Source organism: Triticum urartu, chromosome 3A (assembly GCF_056163025.1).
Source record: "Triticum urartu cultivar PI428250 chromosome 3A, HENAU_Tu73, whole genome shotgun sequence".
NCBI lineage: Eukaryota > Viridiplantae > Streptophyta > Magnoliopsida > Poales > Poaceae > Triticum > Triticum urartu.
In genome coordinates this window covers 452,286,385-452,292,739 of record NC_141875.1, presented here as the reverse complement: position 1 = coordinate 452,292,739, position 6,355 = coordinate 452,286,385, and positions in this window count along the sequence as shown.

Below are 6,355 nucleotides of genomic sequence, written 5' to 3'. Positions count from 1 at the left end.
CCGCATCGAGGGCGTTACAAGAAGCAACTCGATATTCAAGAGCGTATGGGTCTCATCCGACCAAGTTCTTCTCCATGGGGTTGTGGTGTTCTTTTCGTCAAGAAGAAGGATGGAACGGACCGACTTTGTGTCGACTATCGTCCATTGAACAAGAAGACCATAAAGAACAAGTACCCACTTCCCAACATCAAAAAGCTGTTTGAACAACTCAAAGGTGCTCAAGTATTCTCCAAGCTTGATCTCCGTATGGGCTATCATCAGATTCGCATTCGTGAAGAAGATATCCCCAAGACAGCGTTCAGAACAAGCTATGGTTCATATGAATACACTGTCATGTCTTTCGGCCTTGTCAATGCTCCTCCAACATTCTCTCGCATGATGAATTTCATCTTCAACGCCTACACAAATGACTTCGTCTTGGTCTACCTCGGTGACATTTTGGTCTTTTCCAAGAACAAGGAGGATCATGCCAAGCATTTGAGATTGGTGCTGGATAAACTCAGAGAACATCAGTTCTACGCGAAGTTTTCAAAGTGCGAGTTTTGGATCGATGAGGTTCTCTACCTTGGGAATATCATCTCCGCCAAGGGCATAGCTGTTAATCCTGAGAAGGTGTCTGCAATTGTGAATTGGGAACCACCTCAGAATGTGAAGCAACTCCGCAGCTTCCTTGGGCTCGCTAGCTATTGTCGAAGGTTCGTTGAGAACTTCTCTAAGATCGCGAAGCCTCTTTCCAACCTTCTCCAGAAGCATGTGAAGTACGTCTGGTCGCCTGAATGTGACATTGCTTTCAACACCCTGAAAGAGAAGTTAGTCACAGCTCCAGTTCTAACTCCTCCTGATGAATCCAAACCGTTTGAGGTTTTCTGTGATGCTTCCCTTCAAGGTCTTGGTGCAGTGTTGATGCAAGAGAAGAAAGTTGTGGCCTATACCTCTCGCCAGTTGAAGCCCAACGAAAAGAACTACCCCACTCATGACCTCGAGTTGGCGGCAGTTGTCCATGCTCTTTTAACTTGGAGACATCTCTTATTGGGAAGAAAAGTGGACATCTTCACTGATCATAAGAGTCTCAAGTACATCTTCACTTAGCCAAACATCAACCTCAGACAGACTAGTTGGGTCGAAATGATTCAAGAGTATAATCCGAGTATCGAATATACTCCAGGCAAGGCCAATGTAATTGCTGACGCATTGAGCAGGAAGGCTTACTGCAACAGTTTGATTATCAAGCCTTACCAACCAGAGCTTTGTGAAGCTTTCCGCAAACTCAATCTTCAAGTTGTTCCTCAAGGATTTCTTGCCAACCTCCAAGTCTCTCCTACTTTGGAAGATCAGATTCGCGAGGCTCAACTTCTTGATGCTATGGTGAAGAAGGTGAAGATTGGGATTGCCAAGAGTCAACCCAAGTACAAGTGCTATCGTCTTGATGACAAGGATACTCTATTCTTCGAGGATCGCATTGTTGTGCCTAAAGGTGACCTTCGTAAAGTCATTATGAACGAGGCTCACAATTCACTCCTCTCTATTCACCCTGGAAGTACAAAGATGTACCAGGACCTCAAGAAGTCCTATTGGTGGACTCGAATGAAGCGCGAGATTGCTCAGTTCGTGAATGAATGTGATGTTTGCAGAAGAGTGAAAGCAGAACACCAATGACCAGCTGGTCTCCTCCAAGCTCTTGCCATTCCAGAATGCAAGTTTGACCATATTGAGATGGACTTCGTGAATGGATTTCCTAAGTCCAAGCGTGGCAATGATGCTATCTTCGTTGTCATCGACAAGCTCACCAAAGTGGTTCATTTTCTTCCTATCAAAGAATCTATCACAACAACTCAGTTGGCAGAGCTATATACCTCTAGGATTGTCTCTCTGCACGGCATTCCGCAGTTGATATCTTCAGATCGTGGCAACATCTTTACCTCCAAGTTCTGGGATTATTTTCAGAAGGCCATGGGCACCAACATTCGCTTCAACACAGCTTTTCATCCTCAAACCAGTGGCCAAGTCGAGCGAGTCAATCAAATTGTTGAAGATATGCTCAGGGCTTGTGTCATCTCTTTCGGTATGAAGTGGGAAGATTGTCTTCCATATGCCGAGTTCTCCTACAACAACAGTTTCCAAGCGAGTTCGGGCAAGGCCCCTTTCGAGATTCTGTATGGCAGGAAGTGTCGTACTCCTCTTAACTGGTCAGAGACGGGTGAACGCCAACTTCTTGGCAATGACTTGATCACAGAGGCAGAAGAGATGTGCAAAGTCATTCTTGATAATCTCAAAGCCGCGCAATCGCGCCAGAAGATTTACTATGATAGCAAGCATCGTGACATGGCTTTCGAGATCGGAGACCATGTCTACCTTCGCGTCTCTCCAATGAAAGGTACTCGTCGCTTCGGTATCAAAGGGAAGCTTGCCCCTAGATACGTGGGTCCTTTCAAGATCATTGGCAAAAGAGGCGACCTCGCCTATCAACTTGAGCTTCCCTCCAACTTTGCAAACGTGCACGACGTGTTTCACGTGTCTCAACTCCGCAAGTGTTTCAAGACTCCTGACCGCACCATCAACTTTGAAGAGATTGATCTCCAAGAAGACCTGTCTTATCGTGAGCACCCCGTTGCTATTCTTGAAGAAACTGAGCGCAAGACTCGCAACAAGTCTATCAAATTCCTGAAAGTCAAGTGGTCACATCATTCCGACCGTGAAGCCACCTGGGAACGCGAGGATCACCTCCGTTCTGAGTACCCGGAGTTTTTCCAGTCCTAGATCTCGGGACAAGATCCTTTCATAGTGGTGGAGTGTTGTAACACCCCGTATGTAACCTGTCATATTTGTATTCCAACTCTTGCCATTTCTGGCACTAAGTTATCATATTTCCTCGTTGTCGGGTTTTGTCTTCCTGATGTTTTGTCTTTGTCATGCATCTCATATCATGTCATCATGTGCATTGCATTTGCATACGTGTTCGTCTCATGCATCCGAGCATTTTCCCCGTTGTCCGTTTTGCATTCCGGCGCTCCTATGTCCTCCGGTGCCCCTTTCTACCTCTTTTCGTGTGCGGGTATTAAACGTTCTCGGATTGGACCGAGACTTGCCAAGCGGCCTTGGTTTACTACCGGTAGACCGCCTGTCAAGTTTTGTGCCATTTGGACTTCATTTGATACTCCAACGGTTAACCGAGGAGCTGAGAAGGCCTCGTGTGTGTTGCAGCCCAACACCCCTCCAAAGTGGCCCAAAACCCACCTAAACCTCCTCCATCACCTAGGTCGTTCGATCACGGTCGCGTGGCCGCAAACCATGCTCAATTTGGAGCCTCATAGCTCCCTCTACCTCTATATAAAGGTCCCTCTCCCCCGAAATCCAGATCCCTAACCTAGCTTCCCCCTCCTCACGCCACCGGACGAAGTCCGCCAGGCCGGACAGGTCCGACCTGCCCCCGCCGCCGCCACGTGTCGCGACGCGACTCGCCCGCGCCCCGTGCCCACATCGCCGGCCCGGAGAGCCCTGGCCGGGTCCTCCCGAGGCCCATCCAGCCGCGCCCCGCGCCGCTCCTCTCCATCGCGCGCGCCGCCACCGAGCCGTCCACCGCCCTTCGCCGCACCTCCCCAACGCCGGCGACCTCCGCCGTCGTCTCCAGCTCGCCGCGCGCCGCCCCGCGGACGTCTTCCCCGATGCCGACGCCGCCGCCTCGCCGTCCGGCCTTCTCCTCGCTGCCCCTCGACGCCCTCGCCAAGTCCGGTGACCTCGGGTCTCCTCTCTGGCGAACAGTACCCCGGCGGCGAACCTCGAAGATCGCGCTCGATCCAGATCTGGGATTCGGATCGGTTGACTTTTTGACCTAATCTCAGATATTTTTAGCATTTTTTCGCAAGTCATAACTCTGCAACCGTTGCTCCAATTCGTGCATGTAGCATATCGAAATGTTCATCTCGAAGAGTACTTCATTTCATCTCATTGCATCATGTTCATTTGAGCTCATCTTGATGCCCTAAATGCTGTTGTAAGAGTGCTAGTTTATTACAGTTTCAGTCTCTTATCAGCAATTTCTCATTTGTCATTTTTCCATGATTGATGTGTGCCTCCTATGATATTGAGCCCTACATGAGTTTTGAAGTATGCCATGCCATCTTTACAGGGGTGTATGCCATGTATTTTTGTGATCTCTGTGGTGACTAGCTCAAGCATGCAAAGTAGCCCTGTTAATGTTGCTGATTTCAGGGACTTAGAAATATTCTAAGTCTTGGCCCTATCATTATTTTTATGCCATGTATTCATGTTGCTACCGAGTGATCCGTGCCTCTTTTGAGCATGACCAGTAAGGATGTTTTGTAGATATTGTGGTGCTCTATCCATCCTTGTCTTTGTTTGCATTTATGGAGTACCCTAGCTTGAGTCAATCGAGCTCTACTTTTGCTATAATTTGTTCCTGGCAGAATGTTTACATGTTAAGCATTTTTGCCGAGCTTGTTGTAGTGGATCCATACATGCTATGTTTTTGTTGTTCTTGCCATGTTTAGATTCTATGCCATGTCTACTTGCTGAGTGTATGCTTAGTTTGTCATGCAATGCCTTGTGGTGAGTGCCTCAAGCTTGTAAACATGCCTACTTGATATCTGTTTTGCCATGTTCCAGTTTTCTGCCAAGTCTAAATCTCTTAACGTTCAGGGTGCAAGCGGGGTGGGTTGCGGCTGCCCGCCGGGCGCCAAAGCGGGAGCCAACTGGTTTAGCGGGCCAACGCGGCTGCCCACCTCAAGCCGCATGATTATTAGCGGACAATGCGGCAGCCCACATGTGACCGCAAAGACCCGCCAGGCACATGTACTGTACAGCTCCGTCCCAATGTTGTACAGTCACAAATTCATCACAAGACTACAAGAGCCACATGTATCACGGTAAGCTGCTTGTTTCAGCCTTTCAAGACAGCAATGTGCGCACATCAGTGTACTCATTCAGCAAACTATTAGTATGTACAACAGCAAGAGAACCCTTTGATTTCTGAAACATTATGCTCATTCAGTAAACTCAACAGTGTTAAAACATATTACTGCAAAAGGTAAGTGGCATGAATTACTACAGCTAAATTCAACAAGATAGCAAGAATTCAATTAACTACTATAGCTAAATCAGGAGACTCCTGATATGAAAGTGACTGATAATATACAAAAAGCTTCAGATGCTTTGTCACTTGTACAAAAAGCTTGATCTTCTGGGCTTAATACTGCTGCGGATGCCGGTGCCAAGGGTCTCCAAATATACTGCTACTGATGCCGAGGGTCTCCAAATATACTGAACGGAGGTTCTGCATATGAATAAGGTGTACGATATTTAGCCAATGGATGAAATTAGAATACACTCGAGAGAAGAACAGGAAGTTGTCTCCAACCGCTATGTATCTCATCTTCTAAAAAAGAACTTCACTGCCAAACTAAACTCATAAGAAAGTTTGCAAGCTCTGACTTCAACTAAAATATGTATATAAGTTAGCTAGCTTTTGTGGAAATTAAATGCATTTACTAGTTAACCTGCTGTTGTGATTATTCAAGGAAAAGAAACAAGCATGCAGAGTTTCAGGTCCTAAAACTGAAACAGAGCAAAAAAATGTAAACAGGGAAAAAACTAATGTTTATGTATCTCACCTTGACAAAAACTGATGTTCACTACCATTATATAGTTCCTGGAATAAAAAACTAAGATGTATTTCAAGATTAGGCTTACCTAATGTTGCAATCAATGAGCATCAACATTGCCATTTGTTCTATAAATAACATCATTTATTATCGTGCCAACATGATTAGTTCCTGTAATGAGAGAAAAAAATGTTAAAGATTTATCATCATAACACCAAAAAATGCTAAATATCACTAAAAACATAGTTTGTTACCACGAGGTCGCATCCAGTCTTGCAGACAGATTAATGCCTCTACAGTGGTAGGAAGCAATCTGGTCCTATAGTCACTGAGTATTCTTCCTCCAATGGAGAAGGCCGACTCTGATGCTACACTAGATGCAGGTGCAGCCAATACATCCTTTGCTATCCGAGATACTATGGGGTACTTGTGTGCATTATTGGACCACCAACATAGTATGTTGAAGCCATCTTCTTGCGGGCAAACATCATCTTTTATGTAAATATCAAGTTCACTCGGCTTTGCTCGATTTTCTTGATTTTGCTTAACTTGTTTGTTCCATTGATCCCATGGGTTATCAATACTTGTACCAACATTGTTGGTTCCTTGATCATTTCCCATATTTGACTCACCCTCATGCATAGAATATTCAATAAATAGATCTTTGAATGTTCTCTTCACTTTAGCAAGATACCTTGTTGCATCACTTTCAAGTCCAGATTTTAAGCAGAACTCCA